This window comes from Corvus moneduloides, unplaced genomic scaffold (assembly GCF_009650955.1).
Source record: "Corvus moneduloides isolate bCorMon1 unplaced genomic scaffold, bCorMon1.pri scaffold_106_arrow_ctg1, whole genome shotgun sequence".
Classification (NCBI taxonomy): domain Eukaryota; kingdom Metazoa; phylum Chordata; class Aves; order Passeriformes; family Corvidae; genus Corvus; species Corvus moneduloides.
The window spans coordinates 44,693-52,192 of record NW_022436875.1 but is presented as its reverse complement, the minus strand read 5'-3'; positions in this window follow the sequence as shown (position 1 = coordinate 52,192).

Genomic DNA, 7,500 nt, shown 5'->3' with positions numbered 1-7,500 from the left:
TTAGGGTTTGGTTAGTGTTAGAGTTAGTGTTAGGGTTACGCCTAGGGTTAGGGTTGAGGAAATCACAAGGCTAGGAGCTCCAGGCGTGCTCAGCATGCAAAAGGCATACCAACGTGACCGCAGCACATCCAAAACCTTGCTTCCTCTTCGTCATTCTGCTCAGAACTCACAACAGCTCAATGCCGAGTTTCTGGCTCAAACTAGGGTTAGGGTTTGGGTTATAGTTACGCCTAGGCTTAGGATTGAGAAAACCACAAAGCCAGAAGCTCCAGGGACACTGACCATGCGAAAGGCAGGCCAAGTTAAGCACGGCACATCAAAACGTTGCTCCCTCTTCATCTTTCTTCGAGGGTTGTGGTTAGGGTTAGGGTTAGGCTTAGGGTTAGGGTTAGGGTTATGCCTGGCATTAGGGTTGAGAAAGCCACAAAGCCAGGAGCTCCGGGGATACTCACCATGCAAAGGGCAGGCCAATTTTAGCAGGGGAACGCCAAAACCTTGCTCCCTCATGCTCCTTCTGCTTTGAATTCACCACAGCACATTGCTCGATTTCTGTCTCAAACTAGGTCTAGGGTTTGCACTATGGTTGTGCCTAGGTTTCGAGTTTAGAAAACCACAAAGCCAGGAGCTCCAGGCACACTGACCATATGAAAGGCATGCCATGGTGAGCGCAGCACAGCCCAAACCTTCCTGCCTCGTCTTCTTTCTGCTCGGAACTCGCCACAGCCCAATGCCTGATTTCTGGTTCAAACTAGGGTTCGGTTTAGGGTTAGCAGTAGGGTTACGCCTTGGATTAGGGCTGTGAAAACCACAAAGCCTGTAGCTCCAGGGACACTGACCATGCGAAAGGCAGGCCAAATTTAGCACGGCACCGCCCAAACCTTGCTCCCTCGTCTTCTTTCTGCTTGAACTCCCCACAGCCCAATGCAGGATTTCTGACTCAAGCCTGAGTAAGGGTTAGGGTTAGGGTTATGCGTAGTGTTAGGGTTGAGAAAACCACAAATCCAGGAGCGCGTGGGATACTCACCGTGCGAAAGGCATGCCAAGGTGAGCGCAGCACATTCAAAACCTTGCTGCCTTTTCTTCTATCTGCTCGGAATTCTTCACCGCACAATGCGGGATTTCTGACTCAAGCTTGCCTTAGCGTTAGAGTTACGCCTGGGGTTAGGATTGAGAAAACCACAAAGCCAAGTGGTGCAGGGATACTCACTACGCGAAAGGCATGCCAAGGTGACCGCAGCACATCCAAAACCTTGCTCCCTCTTCGTCATTCTGCTCAGAACTCGCCACAGCCCAGTGCTCGATTTCTGGCTCAAACTGGGGTCAGGGTTAGCATTAGGATTATGCCTAGAGTTAGAGTTTAGAAGACCCCAAAGCCAGGAGCTCCAGGGACACTGACCATGCGAAAGGCATGCCAAGATGAGCACAGCACAGCCCAAGCCTTGCTCCCTCTTCTTCTTTCTTGGAACTCGCCGCAGCTCAATGCCAGATTTCTGGCTAAAACTAGTGTTAGGGTTATGGTTAGGGTTACGCCTAGGGTTAGAGTTTAGAAAATCACAAGGCCAGGAGCTCCAGGGACGCTGAGTGTGCAGAAGGAAGGCCAAGTTGAGCACGGCACATCAAAACCTTTCTCTGTCTTCTTCTTTTTGCTTGGAACTCACCACAGCCCACTGCCCGTTTTCTGCCTCAATCTGGGGTTAGGGTTCGGGTGACAGTTACGCGTAGGGTTAAGGTATAGAAAACCACAATGCCAGGAGCTCCAGGGACACTGACCATGCAAAAGGCATGCCATGTTGCACACGGCACAGCCAAAACCTTGCTCCCTAGTCTTCTTTCTGCTTGGAACTCGCCACAGCCCAATGCAGGATTTCTGACTCAAACTAGGGATAGGTTTGGGGTGACACCGAGGGTTAGGGTTGAGAAAACCACAAAGCCGGGAGTTCCAGGGATAGTCACCATGCGAAAGGCATGCCAAGGTGGGCGCAGCACATCCAAAACCTTGCTCCTTCTTCGTCATTCTGTTTAGAACTCGCCACAGCCCAATGCTCATTTTCTGGCTCAAACTAGGGTTAGGGTTAGCATTAGGGTTAGGGTTACGTGAAGGGATAGAGTTTAGAAAACCACAAAGCCTGGTGCTCCAGGGACACTCACTATGTGACAGGCATGCCTAGATGAGCACAGCACAGTCAAAACCTTGCTCCCTTTTCTTCTCTCTCCTTGGAACTCATAACAGCCCAGTGCGGGATTTCTGGCTCAAGCTAGATTTAGGGTTAGGGATAGGGTTACACCTAGGGTTAGGATTGAGGAAAGCACAAAGCCAGGAGACCCCGGGATGCTGGCCATGCAAAAGTTAAGCTCGGCACATCAAAACCTTCCTTCCTCTTCCTCTTTCTGCTCGGAACTCGCCACAGCTGTATGCCCGATTACTGGCTCTTGCTAGGTTTAAAACTTGGGTTAGGGTTATGCCTCGGATTAGGGTTGATAAATCCAGAAAGCCAGAAGCCCCAGGGACACTCACCATGTAAAAGGCAGCCCAAGATGAGCACAGCACAGCCCAAGCCGTGCTCCCTCTTCTTTCTTCTCGGAACTCGCCACAGCTCAATGCCAGATTTCTGGCTCAGTCTAGGGTTAGGGTTAGGTTTAGGGTTAGGCCTAGGATTCTGGTTGAGAAAACCACAAAGCCAGGAGGAAAAACCACAAAGCTCCAAGGATACTCACCATGCAAAAGGCATGGAAAATGAGCACAGCCCAGCCCAAACCTTGCTCCCTCTTCTTCTTCTTTCTGCTTGGAACTCCCCACAGCCGAATACCCGATTCCTGGCTCAAACTAGGGTTAGGGTTGGGGTTACACCTAGAATCTGGAAGGTTCTATGGGAGTCTATGGGGTCCCATTGGGTCCTATGTGGTTCTAGAAGGCTCTGTGGGGTTCTGTGGGGTCCTGTGGGGCATTACGGGGTTTCAGAAAATTCTGTGGGGTTCCACTGGGTTCTATGGGGGTCGATAAGGCTCTCTGGGTTGCTGTGGGGTTCCAGAAGGTTCTATGGGGTTATATGGACCTCTATGAGGTTCTAGAAAGTTCTGTGGGGTCCCATTGGGTTCTTTGGGGCTCTACAAGGTTTGTGGGGTTCCATGGGATCTAGAAGCTTCTATAGGATCCCATTGGGTTCTATGGGGCTCCAGAAGGTTCTGTGGGGCTCTGTGGGTTCTAGAATGTTCTATGAGGTTCTATGGGGTTCCCTTGGGTTCTATGGGGTTCTAGAAGGTTCTGTGGGGTTTTACGGTGGTCTGTGGGGTTCTAGAAGTTTCTATGGGGCGCTGTGGGGAGCTGTGGGGCTCCAGAAGCTTCTACGGAGTTCCATTGGGTTCTATGGGGCTCTGTGGGGCTCCAGAAGGTTCTGTGGGGCTCTGTGGAGGTCAGTGGGGTCCCATTGGGTTCTATGGGGATCTGTGGGGCTCTAGAAGGCTTTGTGGGGTCCCATTGCGTACTATGGGGCTCTAGAAGGTTCTATGGGGCGCTGTGGGCCACTAGAAGGTTCTATGGAGTTCTAGGGGGCTTTATAAGGCTCTGTGGGGCTCTGTGGGGCTGCTATGGGGGGCTGCAGGGCTCTAGAAGGTTCTGCAGGGTCCCATTGGGCTCTATGGGGCGCTGTGGGGTTCTAGAAGCTTCTATGGGATCCTATTAGGTTCTATGGAGCTCTGGAAGATTCTCTGGGGCTCTGTGGGTCTCTATGGAAATCTATGGGGTGCTGTGGGGCTCCAGAAGGTTCTGTGCGGCTCTGCGGGGCTCCAGAAGCTTCTATGGGGCGCTGTGGGGTCCCATTGGGTTCTATAGGGGTCTATGGGGCTCTATGGGGCACTGTGGGGCTCTAGAAGGGTCTATGGGGCTCTATGGGTTTCTGGAAGGTTCTGTGGGGCTGCTATGGGGCTCGATGGGTTTCTAGAAGGTTCTATGGGGCTCCAGAAGGTTCTATGGAACTCCAGAAGGTTCTATGGAGCTGCAGAAGGCTCTAGGAGGCCCTATTGGATTCGATGGGGTTCTATGGAGCTCTGTGGGGTTCTAGAAGGTTCTGTGGGGTTCTGTGGAGTTCCATTGGGTTCGATGGGGCTCTGTGTGGCTCTAGAAGGTTCTGTGGGGTTCTATGGGGCTCCAGAAGGTTCTATGGGGTCCCATTGGGTTCTATGGGGCTCTAAAAAGGTTCTATGGGGTTCTATGGGGGCCTATGGGGCGCTGTGGGGCTCTAGAAGGTTCTATGGGGTCCCATTGGGTTCTACAGGGCTCTATAAGATTCTGTGGGGTTCCATTGGGTTCTATGGGGCTCCAGAAGATTCTGTGGGGTCCCATTGGGCTCTATGGGGCGCTGTGGGGTTCTAGAGGGTTCTATGGGGTTCTGTGGAGTCCTGTGGGGCTCTATGGGGCTCCAGAAAGTTCTGTGGGGCTCTGTGGGGTTCCTAGAAGTTTCTGTGGGGCTCTATGGGGTTCTATGGGGCTCCAGAAGGTTCTAGGAGGCGCTGTGGGGGTCTATGGGATCCCATTGGGTTCTATGGAGATCTAGAATGTTCCGTGGGGGTTCTATGGGGTTCTACAGGGCTCTGTGAGGCTCCAGAAGGTTCTGTGGGGTCCCATTGGGTTCTATTGCACTCCAGAAGGTTCTGTGGGGCTCTGTGGGGGTCTGTGGCGCTCTGTGGGGCTCCAGAAGGGACTGCTGGGCTCTGTGAGGTTCTGTAAGGTTCTATGAGGTTCTATGGAGTTCTATGGGGTTCTACGGGGTCCTAGAAGACTCTGTGGAGCTCTAAGGGGTCTCATTGGGTTCTATGAGGCCCCAGAATGTTCTATGGGGTCCCATTGGATTTTCTGGAGCTCTGTGGGATCCCATTGGGTTCTGTTGGTTCTAGAAGCTTCTATGGGGTTCTATTGGGTTCTCTGGAGCTCTGGAAGATTCTATGGGGCGCTGTGGGGTCCCATTGGGTTCTATGGGGGTCTATGGGACTCTATGGGGCACTGAGGGGCTCTAGATGGTTCTATGGGGCTCTATGGGTTTCTGGAAGTTTCTGTGGGGCTGCTATGGAACTGTATGGGTTTCTAGAAGGTTCTATGGAGCTGCAGAAGGTTCTAGGAGGCCCTATTGGATTCGATGGGGTTCTATGGAGCTCTGTGGGGTTCTAGAAGGTTCTGTGGGGTTCTACATTTCGCTTTTAGCCCCGGCCCACTCCCTATTTAGCCACGGCCCTTTCCCCCTTTAGCCCTGCCCATACACGATTCTGCCTCGCCCATTCCCCTTTTAGCCTCCCCCATGGCCCCTAGAGCCCCGGCAAGCTCCCCTTTAGCCCCGCCCCTTCCGCCTTTAGCCCCGCCCACTCCGCCTTTAGCCCTGCCCACTCCGCCTTTAGCCACGCCCATTCCGCCTTTAGCCACGGCCTTTCCCCCTTTAGCCCTGCCCATACACGATTCTGCCTCGCCCATTCCCCTTTTAGCCTCCCCCATGGCCCCTAGAGCCCCGGCAAGCTCCCCTTTAGCCCCGCCCCTTCCGCCTTTAGCCCCGCCCACTCCGCCTTTAGCCCCGCCCACTCCGCCCTTAGCCGTGCCCGTTCCCCCTTTAGCCACGCCCATTCCGCCTTTAGCCACGGCCTTTCCCCCTTTAGCCCTGCCCATACACGATTCTGCCTCGCCCATTCCCCTTTTAGCCTCCCCCATGGCCCCTAGAGCCCCGGCAAGCTCCCCTTTAGCCCCGCCCCTTCCGCCTTTAGCCCCGCCCACTCCGCCTTTAGCCCCGCCCACTCCGCCCTTAGCCGTGCCCGTTCCCCCTTTAGCCACGCCCATTCCGCCTTTAGCCACGGCCTTTCCCCCTTTAGCCCTGCCCATACACGATTCTGCCTCGCCCATTCCCCTTTTAGCCTCCCCCATGGCCCCTAGAGCCCCGGCAAGCTCCCCTTTAGCCCCGCCCCTTCCGCCTTTAGCCCCGCCCACTCCGCCTTTAGCCCCGCCCACTCCGCCCTTAGCCGTGCCCGTTCCCCCTTTAGCCACGCCCATTCCGCCTTTAGCCACGGCCTTTCCCCCTTTAGCCCTGCCCATACACGATTCTGCCTCGCCCATTCCCCTTTTAGCCTCCCCCATGGCCCCTAGAGCCCCGGCAAGCTCCCCTTTAGCCCCGCCCCTTCCGCCTTTAGCCCCGCCCACTCCGCCTTTAGCCCCGCCCACTCCGCCCTTAGCCGTGCCCGTTCCCCCTTTAGCCACGCCCATTCCGCCTTTAGCCACGGCCTTTCCCCCTTTAGCCCTGCCCATACACGATTCTGCCTCGCCCATTCCCCTTTTAGCCTCCCCCATGGCCCCTAGAGCCCCGGCAAGCTCCCCTTTAGCCCCGCCCCTTCCGCCTTTAGCCCCGCCCACTCCGCCTTTAGCCCCGCCCACTCCGCCCTTAGCCGTGCCCGTTCCCCCTTTAGCCACGCCCATTCCGCCTTTAGCCACGGCCTTTCCCCCTTTAGCCCTGCCCATACACGATTCTGCCTCGCCCATTCCCCTTTTAGCCTCCCCCATGGCCCCTAGAGCCCCGGCAAGCTCCCCTTTAGCCCCGCCCCTTCCGCCTTTAGCCCCGCCCACTCCGCCTTTAGCCCCGCCCACTCCGCCCTTAGCCGTGCCCGTTCCCCCTTTAGCCACGCCCATTCCGCCTTTAGCCACGGCCTTTCCCCCTTTAGCCCTGCCCATACACGATTCTGCCTCGCCCATTCCCCTTTTAGCCTCCCCCATGGCCCCTAGAGCCCCGGCAAGCTCCCCTTTAGCCCCGCCCCTTCCGCCTTTAGCCCCGCCCACTCCGCCTTTAGCCCCGCCCACTCCGCCCTTAGCCGTGCCCGTTCCCCCTTTAGCCACGCCCATTCCGCCTTTAGCCACGGCCTTTCCCCCTTTAGCCCTGCCCATACACGATTCTGCCTCGCCCATTCCCCTTTTAGCCTCCCCCATGGCCCCTAGAGCCCCGGCAAGCTCCCCTTTAGCCCCGCCCCTTCCGCCTTTAGCCCCGCCCACTCCGCCTTTAGCCCCGCCCACTCCGCCCTTAGCCGTGCCCGTTCCCCCTTTAGCCACGCCCATTCCGCCTTTAGCCACGGCCTTTCCCCCTTTAGCCCTGCCCATACACGATTCTGCCTCGCCCATTCCCCTTTTAGCCTCCCCCATGGCCCCTAGAGCCCCGGCAAGCTCCCCTTTAGCCCCGCCCCTTCCGCCTTTAGCCCCGCCCACTCCGCCTTTAGCCCCGCCCACTCCGCCCTTAGCCGTGCCCGTTCCCCCTTTAGCCACGCCCATTCCGCCTTTAGCCACGGCCTTTCCCCCTTTAGCCCTGCCCATACACGATTCTGCCTCGCCCATTCCCCTTTTAGCCTCCCCCATGGCCCCTAGAGCCCCGGCAAGCTCCCCTTTAGCCCCGCCCCTTCCGCCTTTAGCCCCGCCCACTCCGCCTTTAGCCCCGCCCACTCCGCCCTTAGCCGTGCCCATTCCCCCTTTAGCCACGCCCATTCCGC